General features: G+C 62.4%; 3 pseudogenes; all 3 read left to right on the top strand.

Annotated features, from left to right (window-relative positions):
• Positions 1-3,102: 3,102 nt before the first annotated feature.
• On the top strand, positions 3,103-3,221 carry LOC142869356 (uncharacterized; annotated as a pseudogene).
• A 3,861-nt stretch (positions 3,222-7,082) lies between these two features.
• Positions 7,083-7,201, top strand: LOC142869355 (uncharacterized; annotated as a pseudogene).
• A 3,856-nt stretch (positions 7,202-11,057) lies between these two features.
• Positions 11,058-11,176, top strand: LOC142869344 (uncharacterized; annotated as a pseudogene).
• The last annotated feature ends 3,585 nt before the right edge of the window (positions 11,177-14,761 follow it).

The following is a 14,761-nucleotide window of genomic DNA, read 5'->3' as shown; positions in this document are numbered from 1 at the left end:
AGGATTACAGGCGTGAGCCACAGCGCCCGGCCGGATTCATTATTTTTAAAAAGTGTCTCTTATCTCTATTATTGCATTTTCTTTTCTCTCTCTTTTCAAGCAGATGATGGGAGTCCAAGTATTAAGGTGACATGTGTTGCCCGTGCCCCCCTCCCCCCCCGTGTTCTTATTCATTTACCTCTCATGTTGCTCCAGCATATTGTGGGGGCACCAATGTTAAGGTCGGGTGCGTTGCCCTCTCCCAGCCTCCCCCCTCGGGTCAGAGCTTCAAGTGCGCCCATCCCCCAGTCGGTGCGTACCCACCCCATTCCTAATGGATGTGTATGCCCATCCCCTCCCCCCACCCGCCCGACACCCACCCGAAGAAGGTGATTCCTCTGTGTCCACTTAGGTGTCCATCGGTTCGTACCCATTTGCTGGTGAGCGCGAGCACGTGGTGCTCGTGTGTCCATTCTTGGGATACTTGGCTTACTGGAACGGGTTCCAGCTCTGGCCAGGAGAACCACGAGAGGTGCCCCCTCACCGCTGCTCCTCATAGCCGAATAGCACTCCGTGGTGTCCACGCGCCACATTTTATTTACCCACTCGTGGGTCGATGGGCACTCGGGTGGCTTCCAGGTCTTTGCGATTGTGACTTGTGCCCTGACACTAACCCTAACCCTTACCCAGCCCGTCTCCTCCACGGCCCCTGCCTGACTGACTCCTTCCCGCCCGGCCTATCACCTGTCACCGTCCTCTGCCCCTGCCTGACACGCTCCTCCCCGCCCGGGCCGTCACCGTCCTCGGCCCCTGCCTGACGGGGCTCCTCCGTCGCCTGGGCCTTCCAAGGGCTTGGTGTGGACGCTGGTTCCAGGACGCCCTCCCAGGAACCCGGTAGCAGGGCGGCCGCAGCGTCTCGCGCAACCCAACCGTCCGCCGGCTGGCCGCCATCGCTAAGTGGCCTGCGGGGGACGTGCTCCCGCTGTGCCGTGGGGGCCCAGCCTGGTGTCTTCTCTGAGGCCCCGCGGCTGCCGCTCCCCGCAAGGGGATAGCCGCGGAGGTGGGGACCGCCTCCTCATGGGGACGTACACCCAGCTCTCCACGTCGGATTCCGGGGCTCTCTGTCCTGCCAGAAGGCCCAGCTGGCCTGCGGGTCCTTAGAGTGGCAAAAACATCCGAAAACTGAGATTGAGGGTCCGGTGGGTGTCTGCACTTTTGTGCTGGGCACCCCAGGGAGGCCCGGTGGCTGGCTGGACAACGCGGTCTGCTGGGCTGGGGGGGGGGTTTGGAGGAGCAACTGATGCCCTTTGCACTTTGGGTAGCAAGTGTCTGAGGTGTCTCTGGGCCCTGTGCCATGTGGGGGCGGGGGCGGGGGCGGGGTGGGAGGAGGAGGAGGAGGAGGAGGAGGAGGAGGAGGAGGAGGTGGGAAGGGCCGTGGCCTGCAGTCGTGTTCCCCGGGGTGGCACAGCATGTGGCTTCTTCCACAGGCTGCTTGGCCTGGGCTCCCTGCACCTGGGCCTTTGGAGGACTGGCCCTGTGCTTGCCAACACTTCCTGCAGGGACCCAGAGCTGGGAGGTTGCATCTCTCAGCCCTGGGTCGGGCAGAGCCCCAGCGGGCCATGCCCACAACCTCTCTCAGCAGGGGTCCCCCAGAAGGCTCCTTTGGGACCAGGATTCTCTTGCGGGTGACTCTTTAAGGTCTGGCCCCTGGATGGAGGGGCACCAGGAGTAGAGGAGCAGGAAGGGGAAGGGGGTGGCCATGCGAGGGGACACTTTCAGGCCAAGTCCCAGCTTCAGTCTGATCCTCCTGGGAACCCCGGGGTGGACATCACACCTCCTGGTTGCCCCGCTCTGAGACAAGGAGCCGGGCTTCGCATTCCCACAGCAGCCAGTCGTGGGCTGAGGACACCTGGGGCGTTGGGAACTCCCTGGCTTCTCCTTGGTTTAACATCTGGAGCTGCTTGTGAATTGTGCCGCCACACACACCCGAGTGCAGGTGTCTTCCGCACAGACTGCGGGCCTCGCTCTTCTGAATGCCGCTAGCTCGCGACCCACCCACGGGAGAACCTGGTCAGGGTACTTTCTCTCAGGGGCAGACTCTGATCCGGGCGGGCTACCGGTGTCTCTGTTTGCTCCTTTCTTTCTTCCACTTCGGGAAAGGCTTCCTTACTGGGTGTGGAAATCTCCTATGCCTTTCCTCGCCTATTCTGTCAGCTCTAAAATTCTCTTTCGGTTGCCACCCTCACAGATGGATTAGGAAACTCTTTGCGGTGCACTCATTAGTGAAATGACCTCAATGACGCTGGAATCCAATATCTAATCGCCGATTTTTAGCGAGTCCACACGCCAGGGTGGTTGGGGTCCAGTGCAGCCCCGGCCAGGTCCAGGCCCCTTGGACTGGGCCACAGGAGGACAAAGAGGAGGGTCCCGGCCCCCACGGTAGGTAGAGGTGCGGGCAGTTCTCCAAGGGCTTGGGTGTTTTCCAGAGGGAGGAGATGGAGGGGACTGATTTCTTCAGCGCCCCACAAACCACGCCACCCCACCCCACCCATGGGACACATCCCGAGAGAGAGAGAGAGAGAGAGAGAGAGAGAGAGAGAGAGAGAGAGAGAGAGAGAGAGAGAGAGACGCCCCATACACTGGCTCCCCTCCCCCGTGCGCTGTGCCCCAGCCCTGGCCCGGGGGAATAGGCGGCCGCCGGGCCACAGGGTGGGGGGCGCAGCTGAAAGGGGTTGTGGGGGAGGGCCGCCCCTGGCTGGGGTCAAAGGGCGAGCGCCCCGCCCCTCCCGCCCGTGCGAGCTGGGGGTGGGGGGCGGGGAGGTGAAGGAGGCCAGGCAAGGAGAGGAGGGGGGCTTGAAGGTCTCCACCTTGGCGGGTCCAGCCGTGGAGGCGCATCTTGTGTGAGTGTGAGTGAGTGAGTGAGTGTGAGTGTGAGTGTGTGTGTATACAGAGACAGCCCCCAACCCCGGCCCGCCCCGCCTGTCACCCCCGTCCCTCGGAGCCCGCGGGACCCGGCCGGCGAACTCAACAGGCCCGACCCGGCGCGGGGCCTGGGGCGGGAGGCGGCGGCGGGGAAGCGCAGAGAGGCTCGGCTTCTTGAGCGGGGCAGGGGCGCCCTCCGCCGTCCACGGCCACACCACCCCGAACGCGCCCGATCCCGTCTGGTCTCGGAAGCTAAGCAGGCTCGGGCCTGGTTAGAACTTGGATGGGAGACCGCCCGGGAATACCGGGTGCCGTAGGCTTCTTCTTTTTTTTTTTGCCTCTGGTTCTGTCGCGTTTCTGGGAGTGCGGGGGCGGCCCGGGGTGGGGGTGACCCCCACCCTCAGCGTCCGCCGCGGTGCCTGGCGCGCCCCAGCCCGCACCGTGGGGCCTCCTCTTGTCCCGAGCCGCGACACCGCCGCCACGCGGCAGCATGCGTGGCTTCTGGACAGTCAGGTCTCAGACCAAAGGTCTGCTCTGTGGGAGCCGACACGCTGGAGGAAACCTTGAGAGTCTGAGAGGGGAGGGAGTTCCAGAAGAAGGCCAGGATGTCATTTTGAGGGAGTATGTGACCAGAACTCGTCCCGTTGCTTTTGGGGTTCTATGGGCTACACGTAGGAATCTTTGGTGGTGGCACCTGATGTTGGGGGATCCGGAGTCACACCCAGACCTGCTCCACAGGCCTCCTTTTACTTTTCTCTTCGGATTCATTTTTTTTTTTTTTTTTTTGAGACAGAGTCTCGGTTTGGTGCCCAGGCTAGAGTGAGTGCCGTGGCGTCAGCCTAGCTCACAGCAACTTCAAACTCCTGGGCTCCAGTGATCCTTCTGCCTCAGCCTCCCGGGTAGCTGGGACTGCAGGCATGCGCCACCATGCCCCGCTAATTTTTATATATATATCAGTTGGCCAATTAATTCCTTTCTATTTATAGTAGAGACGGGGTCTCGCTCTTGCTCAGGCTGGTTTTGAACTCCTGACCTTGAGCAATCCGCCCGCCTCGGCCTCCCAAGAGCTAGGATTACAGGCGTGAGCCACAGCGCCCGGCCGGATTCATTATTTTTAAAAAGTGTCTCTTATCTCTATTATTGCATTTTCTTTTCTCTCTCTTTTCAAGCAGATGATGGGAGTCCAAGTATTAAGGTGACATGTGTTGCCCGTGCCCCCCTCCCCCCCCGTGTTCTTATTCATTTACCTCTCATGTTGCTCCAGCATATTGTGGGGGCACCAATGTTAAGGTCGGGTGCGTTGCCCTCTCCCAGCCTCCCCCCTCGGGTCAGAGCTTCAAGTGCGCCCATCCCCCAGTCGGTGCGTACCCACCCCATTCCTAATGGATGTGTATGCCCATCCCCTCCCCCCACCCGCCCGACACCCACCCGAAGAAGGTGATTCCTCTGTGTCCACTTAGGTGTCCATCGGTTCGTACCCATTTGCTGGTGAGCGCGAGCACGTGGTGCTCGTGTGTCCATTCTTGGGATACTTGGCTTACTGGAACGGGTTCCAGCTCTGGCCAGGAGAACCACGAGAGGTGCCCCCTCACCGCTGCTCCTCATAGCCGAATAGCACTCCGTGGTGTCCACGCGCCACATTTTATTTACCCACTCGTGGGTCGATGGGCACTCGGGTGGCTTCCAGGTCTTTGCGATTGTGACTTGTGCCCTGACACTAACCCTAACCCTTACCCAGCCCGTCTCCTCCACGGCCCCTGCCTGACTGACTCCTTCCCGCCCGGCCTATCACCTGTCACCGTCCTCTGCCCCTGCCTGACACGCTCCTCCCCGCCCGGGCCGTCACCGTCCTCGGCCCCTGCCTGACGGGGCTCCTCCGTCGCCTGGGCCTTCCAAGGGCTTGGTGTGGACGCTGGTTCCAGGACGCCCTCCCAGGAACCCGGTAGCAGGGCGGCCGCAGCGTCTCGCGCAACCCAACCGTCCGCCGGCTGGCCGCCATCGCTAAGTGGCCTGCGGGGGACGTGCTCCCGCTGTGCCGTGGGGGCCCAGCCTGGTGTCTTCTCTGAGGCCCCGCGGCTGCCGCTCCCCGCAAGGGGATAGCCGCGGAGGTGGGGACCGCCTCCTCATGGGGACGTACACCCAGCTCTCCACGTCGGATTCCGGGGCTCTCTGTCCTGCCAGAAGGCCCAGCTGGCCTGCGGGTCCTTAGAGTGGCAAAAACATCCGAAAACTGAGATTGAGGGTCCGGTGGGTGTCTGCACTTTTGTGCTGGGCACCCCAGGGAGGCCCGGTGGCTGGCTGGACAACGCGGTCTGCTGGGCTGGGGGGGGGGTTTGGAGGAGCAACTGATGCCCTTTGCACTTTGGGTAGCAAGTGTCTGAGGTGTCTCTGGGCCCTGTGCCATGTGGGGGCGGGGGCGGGGGCGGGGTGGGAGGAGGAGGAGGAGGAGGAGGAGGAGGAGGAGGAGGAGGAGGTGGGAAGGGCCGTGGCCTGCAGTCGTGTTCCCCGGGGTGGCACAGCATGTGGCTTCTTCCACAGGCTGCTTGGCCTGGGCTCCCTGCACCTGGGCCTTTGGAGGACTGGCCCTGTGCTTGCCAACACTTCCTGCAGGGACCCAGAGCTGGGAGGTTGCATCTCTCAGCCCTGGGTCGGGCAGAGCCCCAGCGGGCCATGCCCACAACCTCTCTCAGCAGGGGTCCCCCAGAAGGCTCCTTTGGGACCAGGATTCTCTTGCGGGTGACTCTTTAAGGTCTGGCCCCTGGATGGAGGGGCACCAGGAGTAGAGGAGCAGGAAGGGGAAGGGGGTGGCCATGCGAGGGGACACTTTCAGGCCAAGTCCCAGCTTCAGTCTGATCCTCCTGGGAACCCCGGGGTGGACATCACACCTCCTGGTTGCCCCGCTCTGAGACAAGGAGCCGGGCTTCGCATTCCCACAGCAGCCAGTCGTGGGCTGAGGACACCTGGGGCGTTGGGAACTCCCTGGCTTCTCCTTGGTTTAACATCTGGAGCTGCTTGTGAATTGTGCCGCCACACACACCCGAGTGCAGGTGTCTTCCGCACAGACTGCGGGCCTCGCTCTTCTGAATGCCGCTAGCTCGCGACCCACCCACGGGAGAACCTGGTCAGGGTACTTTCTCTCAGGGGCAGACTCTGATCCGGGCGGGCTACCGGTGTCTCTGTTTGCTCCTTTCTTTCTTCCACTTCGGGAAAGGCTTCCTTACTGGGTGTGGAAATCTCCTATGCCTTTCCTCGCCTATTCTGTCAGCTCTAAAATTCTCTTTCGGTTGCCACCCTCACAGATGGATTAGGAAACTCTTTGCGGTGCACTCATTAGTGAAATGACCTCAATGACGCTGGAATCCAATATCTAATCGCCGATTTTTAGCGAGTCCACACGCCAGGGTGGTTGGGGTCCAGTGCAGCCCCGGCCAGGTCCAGGCCCCTTGGACTGGGCCACAGGAGGACAAAGAGGAGGGTCCCGGCCCCCACGGTAGGTAGAGGTGCGGGCAGTTCTCCAAGGGCTTGGGTGTTTTCCAGAGGGAGGAGATGGAGGGGACTGATTTCTTCAGCGCCCCACAAACCACGCCACCCCACCCCACCCATGGGACACATCCCGAGAGAGAGAGAGAGAGAGAGAGAGAGAGAGAGAGAGAGAGAGAGAGAGAGAGAGAGAGAGAGAGAGACGCCCCATACACTGGCTCCCCTCCCCCGTGCGCTGTGCCCCAGCCCTGGCCCGGGGGAATAGGCGGCCGCCGGGCCACAGGGTGGGGGGCGCAGCTGAAAGGGGTTGTGGGGGAGGGCCGCCCCTGGCTGGGGTCAAAGGGCGAGCGCCCCGCCCCTCCCGCCCGTGCGAGCTGGGGGTGGGGGGCGGGGAGGTGAAGGAGGCCAGGCAAGGAGAGGAGGGGGGCTTGAAGGTCTCCACCTTGGCGGGTCCAGCCGTGGAGGCGCATCTTGTGTGAGTGTGAGTGAGTGAGTGAGTGTGAGTGTGAGTGTGTGTGTATACAGAGACAGCCCCCAACCCCGGCCCGCCCCGCCTGTCACCCCCGTCCCTCGGAGCCCGCGGGACCCGGCCGGCGAACTCAACAGGCCCGACCCGGCGCGGGGCCTGGGGCGGGGGGAGGAGGCGGCGGGGAAGCGCAGAGAGGCTCGGCTTCTTGAGCGGGGCAGGGGCGCCCTCCGCCGTCCACGGCCACACCACCCCGAACGCGCCCGATCCCGTCTGGTCTCGGAAGCTAAGCAGGCTCGGGCCTGGTTAGAACTTGGATGGGAGACCGCCCGGGAATACCGGGTGCCGTAGGCTTCTTCTTTTTTTTTTTGCCTCTGGTTCTGTCGCGTTTCTGGGAGTGCGGGGGCGGCCCGGGGTGGGGGTGACCCCCACCCTCAGCGTCCGCCGCGGTGCCTGGCGCGCCCCAGCCCGCACCGTGGGGCCTCCTCTTGTCCCGAGCCGCGACACCGCCGCCACGCGGCAGCATGCGTGGCTTCTGGACAGTCAGGTCTCAGACCAAAGGTCTGCTCTGTGGGAGCCGACACGCTGGAGGAAACCTTGAGAGTCTGAGAGGGGAGGGAGTTCCAGAAGAAGGCCAGGATGTCATTTTGAGGGAGTATGTGACCAGAACTCGTCCCGTTGCTTTTGGGGTTCTATGGGCTACACGTAGGAATCTTTGGTGGTGGCACCTGATGTTGGGGGATCCGGAGTCACACCCAGACCTGCTCCACAGGCCTCCTTTTACTTTTCTCTTCGGATTCATTTTTTTTTTTTTTTTTTTGAGACAGAGTCTCGGTTTGGTGCCCAGGCTAGAGTGAGTGCCGTGGCGTCAGCCTAGCTCACAGCAACTTCAAACTCCTGGGCTCCAGTGATCCTTCTGCCTCAGCCTCCCGGGTAGCTGGGACTGCAGGCATGCGCCACCATGCCCCGCTAATTTTTATATATATATCAGTTGGCCAATTAATTCCTTTCTATTTATAGTAGAGACGGGGTCTCGCTCTTGCTCAGGCTGGTTTTGAACTCCTGACCTTGAGCAATCCGCCCGCCTCGGCCTCCCAAGAGCTAGGATTACAGGCGTGAGCCACAGCGCCCGGCCGGATTCATTATTTTTAAAAAGTGTCTCTTATCTCTATTATTGCATTTTCTTTTCTCTCTCTTTTCAAGCAGATGATGGGAGTCCAAGTATTAAGGTGACATGTGTTGCCCGTGCCCCCCTCCCCCCCCGTGTTCTTATTCATTTACCTCTCATGTTGCTCCAGCATATTGTGGGGGCACCAATGTTAAGGTCGGGTGCGTTGCCCTCTCCCAGCCTCCCCCCTCGGGTCAGAGCTTCAAGTGCGCCCATCCCCCAGTCGGTGCGTACCCACCCCATTCCTAATGGATGTGTATGCCCATCCCCTCCCCCCACCCGCCCGACACCCACCCGAAGAAGGTGATTCCTCTGTGTCCACTTAGGTGTCCATCGGTTCGTACCCATTTGCTGGTGAGCGCGAGCACGTGGTGCTCGTGTGTCCATTCTTGGGATACTTGGCTTACTGGAACGGGTTCCAGCTCTGGCCAGGAGAACCACGAGAGGTGCCCCCTCACCGCTGCTCCTCATAGCCGAATAGCACTCCGTGGTGTCCACGCGCCACATTTTATTTACCCACTCGTGGGTCGATGGGCACTCGGGTGGCTTCCAGGTCTTTGCGATTGTGACTTGTGCCCTGACACTAACCCTAACCCTTACCCAGCCCGTCTCCTCCACGGCCCCTGCCTGACTGACTCCTTCCCGCCCGGCCTATCACCTGTCACCGTCCTCTGCCCCTGCCTGACACGCTCCTCCCCGCCCGGGCCGTCACCGTCCTCGGCCCCTGCCTGACGGGGCTCCTCCGTCGCCTGGGCCTTCCAAGGGCTTGGTGTGGACGCTGGTTCCAGGACGCCCTCCCAGGAACCCGGTAGCAGGGCGGCCGCAGCGTCTCGCGCAACCCAACCGTCCGCCGGCTGGCCGCCATCGCTAAGTGGCCTGCGGGGGACGTGCTCCCGCTGTGCCGTGGGGGCCCAGCCTGGTGTCTTCTCTGAGGCCCCGCGGCTGCCGCTCCCCGCAAGGGGATAGCCGCGGAGGTGGGGACCGCCTCCTCATGGGGACGTACACCCAGCTCTCCACGTCGGATTCCGGGGCTCTCTGTCCTGCCAGAAGGCCCAGCTGGCCTGCGGGTCCTTAGAGTGGCAAAAACATCCGAAAACTGAGATTGAGGGTCCGGTGGGTGTCTGCACTTTTGTGCTGGGCACCCCAGGGAGGCCCGGTGGCTGGCTGGACAACGCGGTCTGCTGGGCTGGGGGGGGGGTTTGGAGGAGCAACTGATGCCCTTTGCACTTTGGGTAGCAAGTGTCTGAGGTGTCTCTGGGCCCTGTGCCATGTGGGGGCGGGGGCGGGGGCGGGGTGGGAGGAGGAGGAGGAGGAGGAGGAGGAGGAGGAGGAGGAGGTGGGAAGGGCCGTGGCCTGCAGTCGTGTTCCCCGGGGTGGCACAGCATGTGGCTTCTTCCACAGGCTGCTTGGCCTGGGCTCCCTGCACCTGGGCCTTTGGAGGACTGGCCCTGTGCTTGCCAACACTTCCTGCAGGGACCCAGAGCTGGGAGGTTGCATCTCTCAGCCCTGGGTCGGGCAGAGCCCCAGCGGGCCATGCCCACAACCTCTCTCAGCAGGGGTCCCCCAGAAGGCTCCTTTGGGACCAGGATTCTCTTGCGGGTGACTCTTTAAGGTCTGGCCCCTGGATGGAGGGGCACCAGGAGTAGAGGAGCAGGAAGGGGAAGGGGGTGGCCATGCGAGGGGACACTTTCAGGCCAAGTCCCAGCTTCAGTCTGATCCTCCTGGGAACCCCGGGGTGGACATCACACCTCCTGGTTGCCCCGCTCTGAGACAAGGAGCCGGGCTTCGCATTCCCACAGCAGCCAGTCGTGGGCTGAGGACACCTGGGGCGTTGGGAACTCCCTGGCTTCTCCTTGGTTTAACATCTGGAGCTGCTTGTGAATTGTGCCGCCACACACACCCGAGTGCAGGTGTCTTCCGCACAGACTGCGGGCCTCGCTCTTCTGAATGCCGCTAGCTCGCGACCCACCCACGGGAGAACCTGGTCAGGGTACTTTCTCTCAGGGGCAGACTCTGATCCGGGCGGGCTACCGGTGTCTCTGTTTGCTCCTTTCTTTCTTCCACTTCGGGAAAGGCTTCCTTACTGGGTGTGGAAATCTCCTATGCCTTTCCTCGCCTATTCTGTCAGCTCTAAAATTCTCTTTCGGTTGCCACCCTCACAGATGGATTAGGAAACTCTTTGCGGTGCACTCATTAGTGAAATGACCTCAATGACGCTGGAATCCAATATCTAATCGCCGATTTTTAGCGAGTCCACACGCCAGGGTGGTTGGGGTCCAGTGCAGCCCCGGCCAGGTCCAGGCCCCTTGGACTGGGCCACAGGAGGACAAAGAGGAGGGTCCCGGCCCCCACGGTAGGTAGAGGTGCGGGCAGTTCTCCAAGGGCTTGGGTGTTTTCCAGAGGGAGGAGATGGAGGGGACTGATTTCTTCAGCGCCCCACAAACCACGCCACCCCACCCCACCCATGGGACACATCCCGAGAGAGAGAGAGAGAGAGAGAGAGAGAGAGAGAGAGAGAGAGAGAGAGAGAGAGAGAGAGAGAGACGCCCCATACACTGGCTCCCCTCCCCCGTGCGCTGTGCCCCAGCCCTGGCCCGGGGGAATAGGCGGCCGCCGGGCCACAGGGTGGGGGGCGCAGCTGAAAGGGGTTGTGGGGGAGGGCCGCCCCTGGCTGGGGTCAAAGGGCGAGCGCCCCGCCCCTCCCGCCCGTGCGAGCTGGGGGTGGGGGGCGGGGAGGTGAAGGAGGCCAGGCAAGGAGAGGAGGGGGGCTTGAAGGTCTCCACCTTGGCGGGTCCAGCCGTGGAGGCGCATCTTGTGTGAGTGTGAGTGAGTGAGTGAGTGTGAGTGTGAGTGTGTGTGTATACAGAGACAGCCCCCAACCCCGGCCCGCCCCGCCTGTCACCCCCGTCCCTCGGAGCCCGCGGGACCCGGCCGGCGAACTCAACAGGCCCGACCCGGCGCGGGGCCTGGGGCGGGGGGAGGAGGCGGCGGGGAAGCGCAGAGAGGCTCGGCTTCTTGAGCGGGGCAGGGGCGCCCTCCGCCGTCCACGGCCACACCACCCCGAACGCGCCCGATCCCGTCTGGTCTCGGAAGCTAAGCAGGCTCGGGCCTGGTTAGAACTTGGATGGGAGACCGCCCGGGAATACCGGGTGCCGTAGGCTTCTTCTTTTTTTTTTTGCCTCTGGTTCTGTCGCGTTTCTGGGAGTGCGGGGGCGGCCCGGGGTGGGGGTGACCCCCACCCTCAGCGTCCGCCGCGGTGCCTGGCGCGCCCCAGCCCGCACCGTGGGGCCTCCTCTTGTCCCGAGCCGCGACACCGCCGCCACGCGGCAGCATGCGTGGCTTCTGGACAGTCAGGTCTCAGACCAAAGGTCTGCTCTGTGGGAGCCGACACGCTGGAGGAAACCTTGAGAGTCTGAGAGGGGAGGGAGTTCCAGAAGAAGGCCAGGATGTCATTTTGAGGGAGTATGTGACCAGAACTCGTCCCGTTGCTTTTGGGGTTCTATGGGCTACACGTAGGAATCTTTGGTGGTGGCACCTGATGTTGGGGGATCCGGAGTCACACCCAGACCTGCTCCACAGGCCTCCTTTTACTTTTCTCTTCGGATTCATTTTTTTTTTTTTTTTTTTGAGACAGAGTCTCGGTTTGGTGCCCAGGCTAGAGTGAGTGCCGTGGCGTCAGCCTAGCTCACAGCAACTTCAAACTCCTGGGCTCCAGTGATCCTTCTGCCTCAGCCTCCCGGGTAGCTGGGACTGCAGGCATGCGCCACCATGCCCCGCTAATTTTTATATATATATCAGTTGGCCAATTAATTCCTTTCTATTTATAGTAGAGACGGGGTCTCGCTCTTGCTCAGGCTGGTTTTGAACTCCTGACCTTGAGCAATCCGCCCGCCTCGGCCTCCCAAGAGCTAGGATTACAGGCGTGAGCCACAGCGCCCGGCCGGATTCATTATTTTTAAAAAGTGTCTCTTATCTCTATTATTGCATTTTCTTTTCTCTCTCTTTTCAAGCAGATGATGGGAGTCCAAGTATTAAGGTGACATGTGTTGCCCGTGCCCCCCTCCCCCCCCGTGTTCTTATTCATTTACCTCTCATGTTGCTCCAGCATATTGTGGGGGCACCAATGTTAAGGTCGGGTGCGTTGCCCTCTCCCAGCCTCCCCCCTCGGGTCAGAGCTTCAAGTGCGCCCATCCCCCAGTCGGTGCGTACCCACCCCATTCCTAATGGATGTGTATGCCCATCCCCTCCCCCCACCCGCCCGACACCCACCCGAAGAAGGTGATTCCTCTGTGTCCACTTAGGTGTCCATCGGTTCGTACCCATTTGCTGGTGAGCGCGAGCACGTGGTGCTCGTGTGTCCATTCTTGGGATACTTGGCTTACTGGAACGGGTTCCAGCTCTGGCCAGGAGAACCACGAGAGGTGCCCCCTCACCGCTGCTCCTCATAGCCGAATAGCACTCCGTGGTGTCCACGCGCCACATTTTATTTACCCACTCGTGGGTCGATGGGCACTCGGGTGGCTTCCAGGTCTTTGCGATTGTGACTTGTGCCCTGACACTAACCCTAACCCTTACCCAGCCCGTCTCCTCCACGGCCCCTGCCTGACTGACTCCTTCCCGCCCGGCCTATCACCTGTCACCGTCCTCTGCCCCTGCCTGACACGCTCCTCCCCGCCCGGGCCGTCACCGTCCTCGGCCCCTGCCTGACGGGGCTCCTCCGTCGCCTGGGCCTTCCAAGGGCTTGGTGTGGACGCTGGTTCCAGGACGCCCTCCCAGGAACCCGGTAGCAGGGCGGCCGCAGCGTCTCGCGCAACCCAACCGTCCGCCGGCTGGCCGCCATCGCTAAGTGGCCTGCGGGGGACGTGCTCCCGCTGTGCCGTGGGGGCCCAGCCTGGTGTCTTCTCTGAGGCCCCGCGGCTGCCGCTCCCCGCAAGGGGATAGCCGCGGAGGTGGGGACCGCCTCCTCATGGGGACGTACACCCAGCTCTCCACGTCGGATTCCGGGGCTCTCTGTCCTGCCAGAAGGCCCAGCTGGCCTGCGGGTCCTTAGAGTGGCAAAAACATCCGAAAACTGAGATTGAGGGTCCGGTGGGTGTCTGCACTTTTGTGCTGGGCACCCCAGGGAGGCCCGGTGGCTGGCTGGACAACGCGGTCTGCTGGGCTGGGGGGGGGGTTTGGAGGAGCAACTGATGCCCTTTGCACTTTGGGTAGCAAGTGTCTGAGGTGTCTCTGGGCCCTGTGCCATGTGGGGGCGGGGGCGGGGGCGGGGTGGGAGGAGGAGGAGGAGGAGGAGGAGGAGGAGGAGGAGGAGGTGGGAAGGGCCGTGGCCTGCAGTCGTGTTCCCCGGGGTGGCACAGCATGTGGCTTCTTCCACAGGCTGCTTGGCCTGGGCTCCCTGCACCTGGGCCTTTGGAGGACTGGCCCTGTGCTTGCCAACACTTCCTGCAGGGACCCAGAGCTGGGAGGTTGCATCTCTCAGCCCTGGGTCGGGCAGAGCCCCAGCGGGCCATGCCCACAACCTCTCTCAGCAGGGGTCCCCCAGAAGGCTCCTTTGGGACCAGGATTCTCTTGCGGGTGACTCTTTAAGGTCTGGCCCCTGGATGGAGGGGCACCAGGAGTAGAGGAGCAGGAAGGGGAAGGGGGTGGCCATGCGAGGGGACACTTTCAGGCCAAGTCCCAGCTTCAGTCTGATCCTCCTGGGAACCCCGGGGTGGACATCACACCTCCTGGTTGCCCCGCTCTGAGACAAGGAGCCGGGCTTCGCATTCCCACAGCAGCCAGTCGTGGGCTGAGGACACCTGGGGCGTTGGGAACTCCCTGGCTTCTCCTTGGTTTAACATCTGGAGCTGCTTGTGAATTGTGCCGCCACACACACCCGAGTGCAGGTGTCTTCCGCACAGACTGCGGGCCTCGCTCTTCTGAATGCCGCTAGCTCGCGACCCACCCACGGGAGAACCTGGTCAGGGTACTTTCTCTCAGGGGCAGACTCTGATCCGGGCGGGCTACCGGTGTCTCTGTTTGCTCCTTTCTTTCTTCCACTTCGGGAAAGGCTTCCTTACTGGGTGTGGAAATCTCCTATGCCTTTCCTCGCCTATTCTGTCAGCTCTAAAATTCTCTTTCGGTTGCCACCCTCACAGATGGATTAGGAAACTCTTTGCGGTGCACTCATTAGTGAAATGACCTCAATGACGCTGGAATCCAATATCTAATCGCCGATTTTTAGCGAGTCCACACGCCAGGGTGGTTGGGGTCCAGTGCAGCCCCGGCCAGGTCCAGGCCCCTTGGACTGGGCCACAGGAGGACAAAGAGGAGGGTCCCGGCCCCCACGGTAGGTAGAGGTGCGGGCAGTTCTCCAAGGGCTTGGGTGTTTTCCAGAGGGAGGAGATGGAGGGGACTGATTTCTTCAGCGCCCCACAAACCACGCCACCCCACCCCACCCATGGGACACATCCCGAGAGAGAGAGAGAGAGAGAGAGAGAGAGAGAGAGAGAGAGAGAGAGAGAGAGAGAGAGAGAGAGACGCCCCATACACTGGCTCCCCTCCCCCGTGCGCTGTGCCCCAGCCCTGGCCCGGGGGAATAGGCGGCCGCCGGGCCACAGGGTGGGGGGCGCAGCTGAAAGGGGTTGTGGGGGAGGGCCGCCCCTGGCTGGGGTCAAAGGGCGAGCGCCCCGCCCCTCCCGCCCGTGCGAGCTGGGGGTGGGGGGCGGGGAGGTGAAGGAGGCCAGGCAAGGAGAGGAGGGGGGCTT

Source organism: Microcebus murinus, unplaced genomic scaffold, assembly GCF_040939455.1.
Source record: "Microcebus murinus isolate Inina unplaced genomic scaffold, M.murinus_Inina_mat1.0 scaf071_hap2_Mmur4.0, whole genome shotgun sequence".
NCBI classification, from domain to species: Eukaryota; Metazoa; Chordata; class Mammalia; order Primates; family Cheirogaleidae; genus Microcebus; species Microcebus murinus.
The sequence above is the reverse complement of the archived record's forward strand: the minus strand, read 5'-3'. Positions and strand labels throughout refer to the sequence as shown.